The sequence below is a fragment of the Oncorhynchus mykiss genome, chromosome 3 (genome assembly GCF_057628025.1).
Source record: "Oncorhynchus mykiss isolate SJ-2025 chromosome 3, ASM5762802v1, whole genome shotgun sequence".
NCBI classification, from domain to species: domain Eukaryota; kingdom Metazoa; phylum Chordata; class Actinopteri; order Salmoniformes; family Salmonidae; genus Oncorhynchus; species Oncorhynchus mykiss.
In genome coordinates this window covers 87,558,727-87,577,606 of record NC_143024.1, presented here as the reverse complement: position 1 = coordinate 87,577,606, position 18,880 = coordinate 87,558,727, and the positions used below count along the sequence as shown (strand labels likewise).

The window sequence follows — 18,880 nt, the reverse complement described above, 5'->3', positions numbered from 1 at the left end:
TTCCCTGTCCCTGCTGAAGAAAAGCAGGCCCAAACCATGATGCTGCCACCACCATGTTTGACAGTGGGGATGGTGTGTTCAGCTGTGTTGCTTTTACGCCAAACATAACGTTTTGAATTGTTGCCAAAAAGTTCAATTTTGGTTTCATCTGACCAGAGCACCTTCTTCCACATGTTTGGTGTGTCTCCCAGGTGGCTTGTGGCAAACTTTAAACAACACTTTTTATGGATATCTTTAAGAAATGGCTTTCTTCTTGCCACTCTTCCATAAAGGCCAGATTTGTGCAATATACGACTGATTGTTGTCCTATGGACAGAGTCTCCCACCTCAGCTGTAGATCTCTGCAGTTCATCCAGAGTGATCATGGGCCTCTTGGCTGCATCTCTGATCAATCTTCTCCTTGTATGAGCTGAAAGTTTAGAGGGACGGCCAGGTCTTGGTAGATTTGCAGTGGTCTGATACTCCTTCCATTTCAATATTATCGCTTGCACAGTGCTCCTTGGGATGTTTAAAGCTTGGGAAATCTTTTTGTATCCAAATCCGGTTTTAAACTTCTTCACAACAGTATCTCGGACCTGCCTGGTGTGTTCCTTGTTCTTCATGATGCTCTCTGCGCTTTTAACGGACCTCTGAGACTATCACAGTGCAGGTGCATTTATACGGAGACTTGATTACACACAGGTGGATTGTATTTATCATCATTAGTCATTTAGGTCAACATTGGATCATTCAGAGATCCTCACTGAACTTCTGGAGAGAGTTTGCTGCACTGAAAGTAAAGGGGCTGAATAATTTTGCACGCCCAATTTTTCAGTTTTTGATTTGTTAAAAAAGTTTGAAATATCCAATAAATGTCGTTCCACTTCATGATTGTGTCCCACTTGTTGTTGATTCTTCACAAAAAAATACAGTTTTATATCTTTATGTTTGAAGCCTGAAATGTGGCAAAAGGTCGCAAAGTTCAAGGGGGCCGAATACTTTCGCAAGGCACTGTATATATTTGTATTTATTTATTTTAAAGACTGAGAGGAAATAGACCTTCCATTCCATAGTTGGATTAGACAAACTTAATGTAGCTATTTCAGAAAGTAAAAACCTGTACTCCTTCTCACACTGTCAACTCATCTCCAGATTCCCCCCAAAAACAAAAGGATGTGTTATAATACAAACTCCTAATCTTTCTCTGGCTAGAGAAAATGTATCACATGGACTTTCTGAGCGTCTCTGTTTTGATTACAAGGGTTATTCAAGTGAGACGCATCAGGACAGTAGATGATTCCTTGAATGTTCTTTGTTCTCAACTCATTTCTCTTGCAATCCGAGGCAAGAAAACATTTGCATGAGAGTATGCATAAATCTATAAAACGTATATTATTATGATTACTGCCAAAAGCATAACCATATTGAGATCTAAATTCAATGAATTAAGTAAGGCAAATATTGTGTTTGTGACCAGTAAAGTGCTTAAAGTGAATAGTGTCCACATTATAATTACAGTAGCTTTTTCAAGCCTTATATGGAGGTAGTCTTCTTTTTGATACTGTCGCAAAGCTAACTAAAAAGCAGCATTCCCCAAGTGAGGATGGCTTTCAATTCAGCAGTAAATTCATGAACTTCTTTGAGGAAAATATCATGATCATTAGAAAGCAAATTACGGACTCCTCTTTAAATCTGCGTATTCCTCCAAAGCTCAGTTGTCCTGAGTCTGCACAACTCTGCCAGGACCTAGGATAAAGAGAGACACTCAAGTGTTTTAGTACTATATCTCTTGACACAATGTTGAAAATAATCATGGCCTCTAAACCTTCAAGCTGCATACTGGACCCTATTCCAACTAAACTACTGAAAGAGCTGCTTCCTGTGCTTGGCCCTTCTATGTTGAACATCATAAACAGCTCTCTATCCACTGGATGTGTACCAAACTCACTAAAAGTGGCAGTAATAAAGCCTCTCTTGAAAAAGCCAAACCTTGCCGCAGAAAATATAAAAAACTATCAGCCTATATTGAATCTTCCATTCCTCTCAATTAAAAAAAAAAAAAACTTACTGCCTTCCTGAAGACAAACAATGTATACGAAATGCTCCAGTCTGGTTTTAGATCCCATCATAGCACCTGCACTTGTGAAGGTGGTAAATTACCTTTTAATGGTGTCAGACCGAGGCTCTGCATCTGTCCTCGTGCTCCTAGATCTTAGTGCTGCTTTTGATATCATCGATCACCACATTCTTTTGGAGCGATTGGAAACACAAATTGGTCTACACGGACAAGTTCTGGCCTGGTTTAGATTTTATCTGTTGGAAAGATATCAGTTTGTCTCTGTGAATGGTTTGTCCTCTGACAAATCACCCGTAAATCTTGGTGTTCCTCAAGGTTCCGTTTTAGGACCACTATTGTTTTCACTATATATTTTACCTCTTGGGGATGTCATTCGAAAACATAATGTTAACTTTCACTGCTATGCGGACGACACACAGCTTTCCATTTCAATGAAACATGGTGAAGCCCCAAAATTGCCCTCGCAATTTTGCGATGGCTGCAAACTTTCTACTTTTAAACTCGGACAAAACAGAGATGCTTGTTTTAGGTCCCAAGAAACAAAGAGATATTCTGTTGAATCTAACAATTAATATTGATGGTTGTACAGTCGTCTCAAATAAAACTGTGAAGGACCTCTGTGTTACTCTGGACCCTAATCTCACTTTTGACGAACATATCAAGACTGTTTCAAGGACAGCTTTTTTCCATCTTCGTAACATTGCAAAAATCAGAAACTTTCTATCCAAAAATGATGCAGAAAAATGTATCCATGCTTTTGTTACTTCTAGGTTAGACTACTGCAATGCTTTACTTTCCGGCTACCCGGATAAAGCACTAAATAAACTTCAGGTAGTGCTAAATAAGGCTGCTAGAATTCTGACTAGAACCAAAACATTTGATCATATTACTGCAGTGCTAGCCTTCCTACACTGGCTTCCTGTTAAAGCAAGGGCTGATTTCAAGGTTTTACTGCTAATCTACAAATCATTACATGGGCTTGCTCCTAACTATCTTTCTGATTTGGTCCTGCCGTACATACCTACACGTACGCTACGATCACAAGATTCAGGCCTCCTAATTGTCCCTAGAATTTCTAAGCAAACAGCTGGAGGCAGGGATTTCTCCAAAAGAGCTCCATTTTTATAGAATGGTCTGCCTACTCATGTGAGAGACGCAGACTCGGTCTCAACCTTTAAGTCTTTACTGAAGACTCATCTCTTTAAGTGTGGTCTGGCCCAGGAGTGTGAAGGTGAACAGAAAGGCTCTTGAGCAACGAACCGCCCTTACTGTCTCTGCCTGGCCGGTTCCCCTCTCTCCACTGGGATTCTCTGCTTCTAACCCTATTATAGGGGCTGAGTTACTGGCTTACTTGTGCTCTTTCCCTAGGAGGGGTGCGTCACTTGAGTGGGTTGAGTCACTGATGTGACCCCCCTTTTGTTGTGACGTGGCAGAGATCTTCGTGGGCTATACTCGGCCTTGTCTCAGGATGGTAAGTTGGTGGTTGAAGATGTCCCTCTAGTGGTGTGGGGGCTGTGCTTTGGCAAAGTGGGTGGGGTTATATCCTTCCTGTTTGGCCCTGTCCGGGGGTATCTTCGGATGGGGCCACAGTCTCACCTGACCCCCCCTGTCTCAGCCTCCAGTATTTATGCTGCAGTAGCTTGTGTCGGGGGGCTAGGGTCAGTTTGTTATATCTGGAGTACTTCTCCTGTCTTATCCAGTGTCCTGTGTGAATTTAAGTATACTCTCTCTAATTCTCTCTTTCTCTCTTTCTTTCTCTCTCTCGGAGGACCTGAGCCCTAGGACCATGCCTCAGGACTACCTGGCATGATGACTGCTTGCTGTCCCTAGTCCACCTGGCTGTGCTGCTGTTCCAGTTTCAACTGTTCTGCCTGCGGCTATGGGACGCTGACCTGTTCACCGGACGTGCTACCTGTCCCAGACCTACTGCTTTCAACTCTCTGGAGACAGCAGGAGCAGTAGAGATACTCCTAATGATCAGCTATGAAAAGCAAACTGACATTTACTCCTTAAGTGTTGTCTTGCTGCACCCTCGACAACTACTGTGATTATTATTATTTGAACATCTTGGCCATGTTCTCTTATAATCTCCACCTCCACAGCCAGAAGAGGACTGGCCACCCCTCATAGCCTGGTACCTCTCTAGGTTTCTTCCTAGGTTTTGGCCATTCTAGGGAGTTTTTCCAAGCCACCGTGCTTCTACACCTGCATTGCTTTCTGTTTGGGGTTTTAGGGTGGGTTTCTGTACAGCACTTTGAGATATCAGCTGATGTAAGAAGGGCTATATAAATACATTTGATTTGATTTGATTAGTGTCAAGCCTGCTCCCACTCTTCCTCCCCCTGGCCTTCTGGTCATTACCTTCCCTAGATCTGTCTCTTCCCAAGCTCTGTTCCCTTCTTTGTGTTACCCGTGTTCTGATGTTGTTCCTGTTTTGTTTCCTTGCCTGTTCCCGAATAAATGTATGACTCCTCGTACTTGCTTCTCCTGTCCGGCGTCGGCCTTTACAGGATCCCGAAGCCATCACACGAAGCATCGGGGAGTCCTGGCGTTACGGTTGGTGGTGACGTCGGTCCTGGGTCGCTGCCGATGGAACCGGGGGTGCCTAGCCAACTCGTCGGGCTTCCACGCCTTAGTTGGCACGAGAGGTTTCCTTGCCCCGGTTGGCTCGGAATGCGCCCATCCCACGTTGGGCCTCAGCCGGATCGTCAGGACTTGTTTTCCCAGCCGGCTCGTCAGTCTGTTAAGTCTCGGCCGGATCTTCGGGCTTCCATGCCGCAGCGGGATCGACAGGCGTTGACCCGCCCGACCGACCGACCAGCATCACTGCTCTGGACGGTTCTGACTTAGAATATGTGGACAATGCCTCAGCCAGCTCGCCAGGCTCCCATGCCCCTTCCGGTTTGTGGGGAGTTCACCCTCAGCCAGCTTGCCCAGCGCCCATGTCTCGGCCGGCTCGCCCAGGTGTCACCACTGATAAATTCACGATAAACGAGAATTTCAAAAAGCATTTCTCTACGGCTGGCCATGCTTTCCTACTGGCTACCCTAACCCCAGCCAACAGCTCCACATCCCCTGCAGCTACTTGACCAAGCCTCCCCAGCTTCTCCTTCACCCAAATTCAGACAGCAGATGTTCTGACAGAGCTGCAGAAACTGAACTTGTACAAAGAGAGAGTCTAGCTGGGCTAGACTCTCTCTTTGTTGTTGCAACCCCTATTACCAGTCTGTTCAACCTCTCTTTCGTATCGTCCGAGATCCATAAAGATTGGAAAGGTTCCGCGGTCATCCCCCTCTTCAAAGGGGGGGACACTCTAGACCCAAACTGTTATAGACCATTATCCATCCTGCCCAGCCTTTCTAAAGTCTTCGAAAGCCAGGTTAACCTCTCTGGTACAAGCGTCCCACCTCAACAACAGCCAATGAGATTGCAGGGCGCCAAATTCAAAACAACAGAAATCCCCAAATTAAAATTCCTAAAACATACAAGTATTATACACCATTTTAAAGATAAACTTCTTGTAAATCCAACCACAGTGTCCAATTTCAAAAAGGCTTTACTGCGAAAGCACACCATGCGATTATGTTAGGTCAGCACCTATTGACAGAAAACCATACAGCCATTTTCCAGCCAAGGAGAGGGCTCACAAAAGTCAGAAATAGCGATTAAATTAACTTCTTTGGGGTAGGGGGCAGTATTTTCACGTCCGGATGAAAAGCGTGCCCAGGGAAACTGCCTGATACTCAGGCCCAGATGCTAGGATATGCATATTAGTATATTTGGATAGAAAACACTCTGAAGTTTCTAAAACTGTTTGAATGATGTCTGTGAGTATAACAGAACTCATATGGCAGGCAAAAAAAATCCAACCAGTAAGTGGGAAATCTGAGGTTTGTAGGTTTTCAAGTCTTAGCCTATACAATATATAGTGTCTGTGGGGTTATTTCACTTCCTAAGGCTTCCACTAGATGTCAACAGTCTGTAGAACCTTGTTGCAGGCTACTACTGTGAAGTGGGAGAGAATGAGAGCTGATTGAGTCATGGGTCTGCCAGAAGGCCATGTGCTCAGTCAGTCGAGCACCTGTGAGAGTTAGTTCCGTTCCCTTTAATTTCTAAAGACAAAGGAATTCTGCGGTTGAAACATTATTGAAGATGTATTATAAAAACATCCTAAAGATTGATTATATACATCATTTGACATGTTTCTACGAACTGTAATATAACTTTTTTGACTTTGTCTGGACCTAGTGCTTGTGCTTTTCGATAACTGTACTAAATGCGTGAACAAAAAGGAGGTATTTGGACATTAATGATTGACTTTATCGAACAAAACTAACATTTATTGTGGAACTGGGATTCCTGGGAGTGCATTCTGATGAAGATCATCAAAGGTAAGTGAATATTTATAATGCTATTTCTGACTTTTGTTGACTCCATAACATGTTTTGGTCTCTGAGCACTGTACTCAGATTATTCCATGGTATGCTTTTTCCGTAAAGCTTTTTTGAAATCTGACAGAGCGGTTGCATTAAGGAGAAGTATATATTTAATTCCATGCGTAACAGTTGTATTTTCATCAACATTTATTATGAGTATTTCTGTAAATTCACTTGGCTCTTTGCACATTCACCGGATGTTTTGGAGGCAAAACATAACGCTCCAATGTAAACAGAGATTTTTGGATATAAATATGAATTTATCAAACAAAACAAACATGTACTGTGTAACATGAAGTCCTATGAGTGCCATCTGATAAAGATCATCAAAAGGTTAGTGATTCATTTTATCTCTATTTCAGATTTTTGTGACTCCTCTCTTTGGCTGGAAAAATGGCTGTTTTTTTAACTAGGTTTTTTTGTGGACACTGGTGGGATTAACAACAAGTTTATCTTTAAAATGGTGTATAATACGTTAGCGTTAATCACTAACCTTTGATGAGCTTCATCAGATGGCACTCATAGGACTTCATGTTACACAATACATGTATGTTTTGTTCGATAAAGTTCATATTTATATCCAAAAATCTCAGTTTACATTTGTGCGTTATGTTCAGAAATGCATTGTCCCAAACAATCATCCGGACAAAGTGCAGAGAGACAATAAATGTTTGTTTTGTTCGGTAATATCCCTCGTTATGACCAAAAACCTCCTTTTTGTTTGCATGTTTTTTCCAATAATCCGAATGCTCAAGGCGGAACTCAAGGCAATAAGTCCAGACGAAAAGTTTTTAAAAAGTACAATAAAAGTTAGTAGAAACATGCCAAACGATATTTAAAATCAATCCTCCGGTTGTTTTTGTCATAAAAATGCAATAATATTTAAACTGGACAAAAGCTTCGTCAATAGGAAAGGAGAAACAAGAAAGGCGCGTTCCCGGGCGCATGGCTGGTGTCTGGAAATTTCTACTTGCCTCTCATTGAAAGTGCTGTATCTCCCTCATTTATCAGAGTAAAAGCATGAAACAAAGCCTAACTGCCCACGTGTAGAAGAAGCCATAGAGCTTGTGAACTGGGTCCTAAGTCTTTGTATGGTGGATAGGCTTTCAATGGAAAAACAGCCTTTCAAAATAATAGTACTTCCTGGTTGGATTTTCCTCGGGTTTTCGCCTGCCATATCAGGTCTGTTATACTCACAGACATTATTTTAACAGTTTTGGAAACTTTAGAGTGTTTTCTATCCTAATCTGTCAATTATATGCATATTCTAGCATATGGGCCTGAGAAATAGGCCATTTACTTTGGGAACGTTATTTTTCCAAACATAAAAATTGTGCCCCCTAGCCCCTAAAGTTTAGGGGACTGTCTCGCCTGCTCCCGCTCTTCCTCCCCCTTGCACTCGAGGGCACCAAGATCCCCAGCATTACGCACTTAAGCCACCATCAGTACGCACACCTGCCTTCCCCCCGTCACGCGCATCAGCGATCATTGGACTCAATTTACTTGTCATTATCTTATATCTATCTGTCTGTATCTATCTGTCAGGATTAATTGTGTCATGTCATATCTGTTACTCTGTTCCTGTCTCCTTGTCTGTTCCCAAATAAATGTCTGACTCCCTGTACCTGCTTCTCCTGTCCGGCGTCGGCCCTTACATGGTGAGATACTGCAGACATACTGTGGTGTCATTTTATTACCAGCCATAGACCCAAACGAAGACGAATTTAGCTGCATGTGTAAAACAGTCTTCCAGGCAAAGGGTGGCTATTTGAAGAATCTCAAATATGTATTTTGATTTGTTTACATGATTCCATGTGTGTTATTTCATATTTGAAGTCTTCATTATTATTCTACAATGTAGGGAGTATTAAAAATGAAAAACCCAGGAATGAGTAGGTCTTCTAAAACCTTTGACCGGTAGTGTCGGAGTCCAAGTGGGAAAAGTCAGTGTGGAGTGCAATAGAGATTGTGTCATCTGTGGATCTGTTGGTGCAGTATGTGAATTGGAGTGGGTCCAGTGTGCCTGGGATGGTGGTGTTATGAGCCATGACCAATCTTTCAAAGCAGAGGTCAGATACCTTGCAGTGTGGTGCCTGGAAAACAACCTCTCCCTCAACAGCAGCCAGACAAAGCAGCTGATGATCATGGACTACCGGAAACAGAGGGCCGACCACACCCCCATTTACATCCATAAGTCTGTAGTGGAGCGGGTCGAGGTCTTCTTGTCCCTCGGTATCCACATCACTAGAATCTATCATGGTCCAAACACACCAAAGCAGTAGTGACAACACCTCTTCCCCATCAGGAACTCAAAAGATTTGGCATGGGCCCTCAGATCCTTCAAAATGTTTTACAGCTATACCATTGAGAGCATCTTGACTGGCTGCATCACCGTATGGTATGGCCACTGCTTGGCATCCGATGGGAATGCGCTACAGAAGGTAGTGCATACAGCCCAGTACCTCACTTATTACAAATGTAGCGAAACGCTTGTGTCTAGTTCCAACAGTGCAGCAATATCTAACAAGTCAACAACAACTACCTAATACACACAAATCTAAGTAAAGGGATGGAATAAGAATATGTACATATAAATATATGGATGAGCAATGACTGTACGACATAGGCAAGATGCAACAGATGGTATAAAATACAGTATATACATATGGGATGATTAATACAAGATACGTAAACATCATTAGTGGAATTAATAAAGTGACTAGTGATCCATTTGTTAGAATGGCCAATGATTTCAAGTCTGTATGTTGGCAGCAGCCTCTATGTTAGTGATGGCTCTTTAACATTCTGATGGCCTTGAGATAGAAGCTATTTTTCCAGTCTCTCGGTTCCAGCTTTAAAGCACTTGTACTGACGTCGCCTTCTGGATTGTAGCAGGGTGAACAGGCAGTGGCTCGGGTGGTTGTTGTCCTTTATCTTTTTGGCCTTCCTATGACATCGGGTGCTGTATGTGTCCTGGAGGACAGGTAGTTTGCCCCCGGTGATGCGTTCGGCAGACCGCACCACCTTCTGGAGAGCCCTGCGGTTCTGAGCGGTGTAGTTGCCGTACCAGGCGGTGACACAGCCCGACAGGATAATACCAATTGTGCATCTAAAATGTTGAGGGTTTTAGGTGACAAGCCAAATTTCTTCTGTTGCGCCTTCTCAACGGCACCGAACGAGATGGCTGCAGTTTAACGATCCCATAACCAATTGTACTATTGTGTATGTTTTTCGCGTTATTTGTACATAATGTTTCTGCCAACTTGTCTTATGACCGAAAAGAGCTTCTTGATATCAGGGCAACGATTACTAACCCCGTACTGGAGGAATTCTTCCACGAGTCAGATGGGAAGGATTTACACCAGACACCCAACAAGGCCCTCATCCCCGTCATTCACAGGAGGAAAAGACGGAGGAATTGTGGACGACCGCCCAGGTGCCTTGTAAGGACCCGTCGCCGAGAGGGTAATCTACCGTCACCGTCGGTCCCATTAGCCAACTTAATCGATAGTGAAATAGACCAACAGGACATTAAATACTATAATATATTATGTTTCACCGAGTCATGGCTGAACGACATGATAAAGAGCTGCCGGGTTTAAAGCCTTTTCGACAGGATAGAACAGAGGCCTCTAGTAAGACAAGGGGAGGCAGCCTCAGCATATTTGTATAGAACAGCTGGTGCAAGAAAGCTAAGGAAGTCTCGAGGCTTTGCTCACCTGAGGTAGAGCATCTAATAAGATGTAGACCATACTATTTACCAAGACAGTATACATCTACATTTTTCATAGCTATCCATATACCACCACAGACTGACACTGGCACTAAGACCTCACTCAATGAGTTGTACACGGCCATAAGCAAACAGGAAAACACTCATCCACAGGTGGCGCTCCTAGTGGCCGGGGACTTTAATGCAGGGAAACTCAAATCAGTTTTACCTCATTTCTATCAGCATGTTAAATGTGCAACCAGAGGGTAAAAAAATAAAAAATAAACTCTAGACTACCTTTACTCCACACACAGGTCTCCCTCCATTTGGCAAATCTGACCATAATTCTATCCTCCTGATTCCTGCTTACAAGCAAAAAACTAAAAAGCAGGATTCACCAGTAGCACAGACTGGAATATGTTCTGGGATTCTTCTGATCGCATTGAGGATGTTACGCACGCCTCTTGGTGGAGGGAACAAAACACCCTGCTACACTCAACTCCCCATGGAGTGAAAGAGGTATGTGATTGTAGGTGCGGGTAAGGATGACAGAGGCAGAGAATATTACCGTTTACTGGGAATTTCCTTAACACAGAAATTGTGGGGAAAAGGGACTGGACGGAAACAAAGCAAAAGCTAAATCCCCTAATGAGAGGGCGGGATCAGAGCGCCAATCTGCAATGGGGCCGACCAATCAGCTGCTTGGGGGAATCCAGGAAGCCATTTCCTGAAATACACACATACATAAACACAGAACGTAACAGAGGAGTACACCACATCAGTCACTGGCTTCATTTACAAGTGCATCAATGACTTTGTCCCCACAGTGATCGTACGTACATACCCCAACCAGAAGCTATGGATTACAGGCAACATCCACACTGAGCTAAAGGGTAGAGCTGCAGATTTCAAGAAGCAGTACTCTAACACGGAAGCTTATAAGAAATCCTGCTATGCCCTCCGACAAACCATCAAACAGGACTAAGATTGAATCATACTACACCGGCTCCGACGCTCTGCAGATGTGGCAGGGCTTGCAAACTATTACAGACTACAATGGAAAGCACAGCCACAAGCTGCCCAGTGACATGAACCTACCAGATGAGCTAAATTACTTCTATGCTCGCATCGAGGCAAGTAACACTGAAACATGTATGAGAGCGTCAGCCATTCCGGACGACTGTGTGATCACGCTCTCCGTAGCTGATGTGAGTAAGACCTATAAACAGGTCTATATTCACAAGGCCGCAGGGCCAGATGAATTACCAGGATGTGTATGCTGAGCATGCGCTGACCAACTGGCAAGTGTCTTCACTGACATTTTCAACCTGCCCCTGACTGAGTCTGTAATACTAACATGTTTCATGCAGACCACCATAGTCCCTGTGCCCAAGAACACTAAGGTAACCTTCCTAAATGACTACCGACCTGTGGCACTCAACTCTGTAGCCATGAAGTGCTTTGAAAGGCTGGTCATGGCTCACATCAACACCATTATCCCAGAAACCCCAGACCCACTACAATTTGCATACCGCCCCAACAGATGATGCAATCTCTATTGCACTCAACACTGCCCTTTCCCAAATAGGCCAAAGGAACACATACAGTATGTGAGAATGCAGCTCAGTGTTCAAGACTATAGTGCCCTCAGATCAATAAGCAAGGACCCTGGGACTAACCACCTTTCTCTGCAACTGGATCCTGGACTTCCTGACGGGCCACCTCCAGGTGATAAGGATAGGGAACAACACATTTGCCATGCTGATACTCAACACAGGGGCCCCTCAGGGGTGCATGCTCAGTCCCCTCCTGTACTCCCTGTTCACTCATGACTGCATTGCTAGGCACGACTCCAACACCATCATCAAGTTTGCCGATGACACAATAGTTGTAGGCCTGATAACCGACCACAATGAGACAGCCGATAGGGAGGAAGTCAGAGACCTGGTTGTGTGGTGCCAGGACAACAACCTCTCTCTCAACGTGATCAAGACAAAGGAGATGATTGTGTATTACATGAAAAAGAGGACTGAGCACGCCCCCATTGTCATCGACGGGGCTGTAGTGGAATAGGTTGATTGCTTCAAGTTCCTTGGTGTCCACATCACCAAGAAACTATCATCATCATATGTCCAAACACACTAAGACAGTCCCGAAGAGGGCAGGACAAAGTCTATTCCCCCTCAGGAGACTGAAAAGACTTGGCATGCGTCCTCAGATCCTCAAAAAGGTTCTACAGCTGCATCACTGCCTGGTATGGCAACTGCTCGGCCTCCTACCGCAAGGCACTACAGAGAGTAGTGCGCACAGCCCAGTACATCACTGGGGCCAAGATTCCTGCCATCCAGAACCTCTATATCAGGCGATGTCAGAGGAAGGCCCTAAAAATCGTCAAAGACTCCAGCCACCCTAGTCATAGACTGTTCTCTCTGCTACCGCACTGCAAGCGGTACCAGAGCGCCAAGTCGAGGTCCAAATGGCTTCTTAACAGCTTCTAAAGGGCTAATAAAAGGGCTACCCATACCCAGACCCCTATTTTATGCTGCTGCTACTCTCTGTTCATAATCTATGCATAACTCTACCTACATGTACATATTACCTCAACTAACCGGTGCCCCTGCACATTGACTCTGTACCGGTACCCCTGTATATAGCCTCACTTGTTATTTTACTGCTGCTGTTTAATTGTTACTTTTATTTTCTATTTTGTATTTTTTACTTAACTTCTTAAAGCATTGTTGATTAAGCACTTGTAAGTAAGCATTTCACTGTAAGGTCTGTTTTATTGTGTAAGGTCTGTTGTATTCTGTAAGGTCTGTTGTATTCTGTAAGGTCTGTTGTATTCTGTAAGGTCTGTTGTATTCGGAGCATGTGACAAATAACATTTGATTTGATTCACCACACTGTCTGTGTGGGTGGACCATTTCAGTTTGGTATCAAGAGATCATCCCTTGCCATGCCTACTGCCTCTGACCTGGCGGACTCATTAAACACATGCTTCGTTTGTAAATTATGTCTGTGTTGGAGTGTGCCCCTAGCTATCTATAAATACATTTAAAAACTTGAACATGTGGCTGTCTGCTTTGCTATTAAAAGGTTATCTTTATTTTTACTCAAGTATGACAATTGGGTACTTTTTCCACCACTGCTTAAAATCATCAAAGACTCCAGCCACCCAAGTCATAGGCTGTTATCTCTGCTACCGCATGGCAAGCGGTACCAAGGCACCAAGTCTGGAACCAACGGGACCCTGAACAGCTTCTACCCCAGTGGGGTCTGGTGGGAGAAGATATAGGAGGTTGGGCTCATTGTAATGGAAAGGAATTTATGGAACATAAATTGGTGGTTTCCATATGATTGATGTATTTGATACCGTTCCATTAATTCCATTCCAGCCATTATAATGCACCTGTCCTCCTATAGCTCCTCCCACCAGCCTCCTCTGTTCTAACCCAAAGCCACACTGCTAAATAGTTAGTTAAAAGGTTAACCGAATAGCTACCCGGACTTTCTGCATTGACCCTTCTAAGCACTAAAGTTGTTGACTCATCACATATACTGCTGCTACTCTTTACTATAGGTAACTTTATTCTTCGTTATATGTACATACATATCTACCTCAATTACCTCGTACCGAGTCTATGTGCAGGGGTACTGGTACCCCTTGTATATGGCCAAGTTATCGTTACTCATTATGTATCTATTAATACTACATGTTTTACTTTTCGCTGTTAGTCCACACCTGCTGTTTGCGAAGTATTTGACAAATACAATTTGATTTGATTTCATAGACATATTCTAAGCTATAATAAACATAATCTAAGCTATGTGGTTCTTATCTGGTTTTGCCTCAGGACCCAAATTGAACCAGCATGTCGCAATCCAATATTTGCATGGCCAAAATGAAATCTGGAAAACGAGTTATAATTCTATACTGATAGTAAAATGTACCAACTATATGACATGGGAACAACAGTCCCACCCTTTTTCATCGTCAATAACTGCATTTGGCCCATATTCTTGATGAAGAATGTTAAGCTCACTGGTTTGAGACCACAACATCAACCAAACACGCTAAGTAGTGCTTCTAATAAATTATTAGGTATAATTATAAAGAAATATATAGGTTCATTCTAATTTCCACACACTTTATTGGATTATTTAGTGTTTGTTTTATTTAGACACTCGTGAACCATTCAAAACCTTGGGTCTTGACCCTCCAATTGAGAATAGCTGCTCTAAGCTATAAAAAAACATAGCCTGACCTAATAAAAGACTCATGTAAAAAGCAGTAGATGCTTGATCACATGCATTAAACAAAGGACTTCAAAGGAGCAGAATGAACAGGAAACGCTGCTTCCAGGGCATGAGTACTCTGTCAAGGAGCAGAATGAACAGGAAACGCTGCTTCCAGGGGCATGAGTACTCTGTCAAGGAGCAGAATGAACAGGAAACGCTGCTTCCAGGGGCATGAGTACTCTGTCAAGGAGCAGAATGAACAGGAAACGCTGCTTCCAGGGCATGAGTACTCTGTCAAGGAGCAGAATGAACAGGAAACGCTGCTTCCAGGGCATGAATACTCTGTCAAGGAGCAGAATGAACAGGAAACGCTGCTTCCAGGGCATGAGTACTCTGTCAAGGCTCATTTAGAAACACAGCACATTCACACTGATGATTTGTTCCATTGTTTACAAAATGTTCTTGGTCTAAAATATGTAAATGCTGTTTAATCTTCAGTCCAACTTCCTTTACAGCTGTATATTCTGAAATTAATAATTCAATATTCAGTTCAACAGCTACATGGTTTATACCCCTAGGTTGTAAAAAGTTACTGTTTTGCTTCAGTGCTGATATGAATGAAAAACAACTGCTATACTGTTATACCTTTCCCAACCAAGCCATATAGTTTGAAATTGTAGTTTTCTTTAGCAAGGGGGGCATTTGAGGGGTTCATTTGTTCAAATGAGACTTTAATATCTCAGTACTGCTTAGGGACTTATGGAGACTTCCAACGCATCTGCTATTCAGCAGCCGCTTGTGTGAACAGAAGGAGCCTGCAGCACAGACATACCAAAACCCTCTACAGGGAGACATTGTTAATGCATTGTCCTGGGGCCCTCTCCCTGGCTGCTTTATTGGTCTTGCTGCAGTCATCTCATCCACAGACCCTCAAGCTAGCGGGACAGCGCGACCTAAATGTGGATCTGGCAGACCCCGAAGACATTTTGACTCTCCAGTTTCCTGTCGGCAGGCAATAATAAGGCTTAATGTTGTGCAAGCACAAATCGTATGTCCCAAAATGGAATCCTGTTGAGCTGAGGCAGAGCACATTACAGTGTCTATTTTAATTCCATTATGAGATTATATCACCTGGGAGCAGAAGATGGTTCAGTGTCCTACCCTGTTAGGAATAAATAAAGGTGCTTTCTTGAACCGAAAAGGGTTCTTCGGCGGTCCCATAGAATAGAGCTGGGCGATATGGCCAAAATATCATATCATAGTATTTTATTTTACCACAGCAGTGTGAAAAAGATCTCAAATGAGTGCAGGGAAATTGTATTAATATTTTTTAAGTTGAATTGAGCAGTATAAGAAATCTGAATGGAAAAAGACAGATTGAAATCACTTAGAATGTATGCGTTATTATTATTCAAAAATATAAAATACCATCAAACACTGTCCTGTACGATATGAGCAAACAATCAAGGCCTTGTTTTTAACCAAATGTTGCAATTATGATTTGACTTGGTGAACTGTTGGAATAATGAAAATAGAATGATTATTCTAATTCAATAGTTAGAATATAATAGTGGGCACCTTGGAATACAGTGTTGTTTGACATGACAACGAATGAAAATGCCAGGGAGGAGTTATTGTGACAGGGTAGGATGTTGATAAGTGTTTCCTAGGGGACCATATAATCGTTAGTTATGTTTTGATTATGTTTTTTAATTAAACAGTAACATGCAAAACATAAACAGAAAAGCCAGAGGAATTCCACAAAGAAATAAGAGAACAAAAAAACAAGAAAAATAAATGCACATTATATCAATTCAAATACAGACATGTAGCGAATACATTTTTTAAACATTTTGTTTTGTATACATTTTCTAAATCTGTTAAAACAAGAAATTGGGCTTTTTCTTCATAAATGTTGATTTGTGTATGGAAAACGTTCCTAATAAAATAAAGAGAATTATGACATACTCACGTTCAATTGTAGGATCAGCGTAGTAAAATAATATGTCAAACTTAGAAATTTCAATGGTTGTATGCATTTTGTGGCCAAGACATAGATTCAGATATAGGTTCAATAGATTCAGTTTCTAGTTCACAAAAATTGCATTCACTAGTAACATCAGGTATATATTTAGAAATCAAGCTATTACACAGATAGAATCTATGGATAATCTGAAAGGAGATCTCCTTTACTGTATTGGTCACCATAAATTTGTGTGACGTGCGCCAAAGACGGCGCCAGTTTACATCAAATGATGAAGCCCAACAAAATATCGTAGAGAGAATAGACTTCCTGTAGAAAATATCACTTAATAAACGATTGTTGAACTCCGCATCTAGTAGACCTATGCCATTCACCTGGAAATCGCTTACAATAGGATATATTCCAAAATATTCATTATTTTGAAGTAAAGTTTTTATCCAACTAGGTATAGCTAACTAGGTATAACAGTATCAAATTCTCTCTGCGTAAATAGATTCCCACTAATACTAAGTAATTAGCTGAAGAGGACAATGTTTTTCGAGAACCAGTTATGGTAAAATATCTTGTTTCTATGTAATATCGACACATTGTTCCATTTATAACATTTATGAGGTGAAAAGTTGTGTTTATACCGCAAAGCCCAGCACATTAAAGCCTGCTTGTGAAAAGCCGCCAATTTCACAGGAAGTTTACCCAAAATATTGGACATTGCAGTAAAAAATTCATCCCTCCAAGCTTCTGAAAAACCAAATGAGGTATAATATTCCAGAAACTATGAGGACTTTTTATGTACCCTTAAAAGCAGTTGACTTTTGATATCTGACTGAAGAGAGTGAAGTCTAAGACATTTAGACCGCCATCACAAACCCTGTTGGTGATAACATCTCTTTTTATCCTATGTAGCTTGTTTTTCCATATGAAGTAGTACAATAGTCTATCTAAGCTACAGCAAGTGGATTTGGGAATGTCAATATATGAAAAAATCAAATCAAATCAAATTTCATTGATCACATACACATGGTTAGCAGATGTTAATGCGAGTGTAGCGAAATACTTGTGCTTCTAGTTCTGACAATGCAGTAATAACCAACGAGTAATCTAACCTAACAATTCCAAAACTACTACCTTATACACACAAGTGTAAAGGGATAACAAATATGCACATAAAGATATATGAATGAGTGATGGTACAGAACGGCATATGCATGATGCAGTAGATGGTATCGAGTACAGTATATATATATATGAGATGAGTAATGTAGGGTATGTAAACAATGTGGCATAGTTTAAAGTGGCTAGTGATACATGTATTACACAAAGATGCAGTAGATTATATAGAGTACAGCATATACATATACATATGAGATGAGTAATGTAGGGTATGTAAACATTATATTAAGAAGCATTGTTTAAAGTGGCTAATAATATATTTTTACATCAATTTGCATCAATTTCCATTATTAAAGTGGCTGGAGTTGAGTCAGTGTGTTGGCAGCAGCCACTCAATGTTAGTGGTGGCTGTTTAACAGTCTGATGGCCTTGAGATAGAAGCTGTTTTTCAGTCTCTCGGTCACTGCTTTGATGCACCTGTGCTGACCTCGCCTTCTGGATGATAGCGGGGTGAACAAGCAGTGGCTCGGTTGGTTGTTGTCCTTGATGATCTTTATGGCCTTCCTGTGACATCGGGTGATGTAGGTGTCCTGGAGGGCAGGTAGTTTGCCACCGGTGATGCATTGTGCAGACCTCACTACCCTCTGGAGAGCCTTAAGGTTGTGGGCGGAGCAGTTGTCGTACCAGGCGGTGATACAGCCCGACAGGATGCTCTCGATTGTGCATCTGTAGAAGTCTGTGAGTGCTTTTGATGACAAGTCAAATTTCTTCAGCCTCCTGAGGTTGAAGAAGCGCTGCTGCGCCTTCTTCACGACGCTGTCTGTGTAGGTGGACCAATTCAGTTTGTCCGTGATGTGTACGCCAAGGAACTTAAAACTTACTACCCTCTCCACTACTGTCCCGTCGATGTGGATAGGGGGGTGCTCCCTCTGCTGTTTCCTGAAGTCCACAATCATCTCATTTGTTTTGTTGACGTTGAGTGTGAGGTTATTTTCCTGACACCACACTCCGAGGGCCCTCACCTCCTCCCTGTAGGCCGTCTCGTCATTGTTGGTAATCAAGTCTACCACTGTACTGTCGTCTGCAAACTTGATGATTGAGTTGGAGGCGTGCATGGCCACGCAGCCGTGGGTGAACAGGGAGTACAGGAGAGGGCTCAGAACGCACCCTTGTGTGGCCCCAGTGTTGAGGATCAGCGGGGTGGAGATGTTGTTACCTACCCTCACCACCTGGGGGCGGCCCGTCAGGAAGTCCAGTACCCAGTTGCACAGGGTGGGGTCGAGACCCAGGGTCTCGAGCTTGATGACGAGTTTGGAGGATACTATGGTGTTAAATGCTGAGCT

The 18,880-nt window shown here is 42.5% G+C and overlaps 1 protein-coding gene across 6 annotated transcripts in view; it reads right to left on the bottom strand.

Annotated features, from left to right (window-relative positions):
* Positions 1-18,880, bottom strand: part of LOC110520596 (PTB domain-containing engulfment adapter protein 1) — a 168,205-nt gene that overhangs the window by 69,783 nt on the left and 79,542 nt on the right. The gene's annotated exons all lie outside the window — the stretch shown is intronic.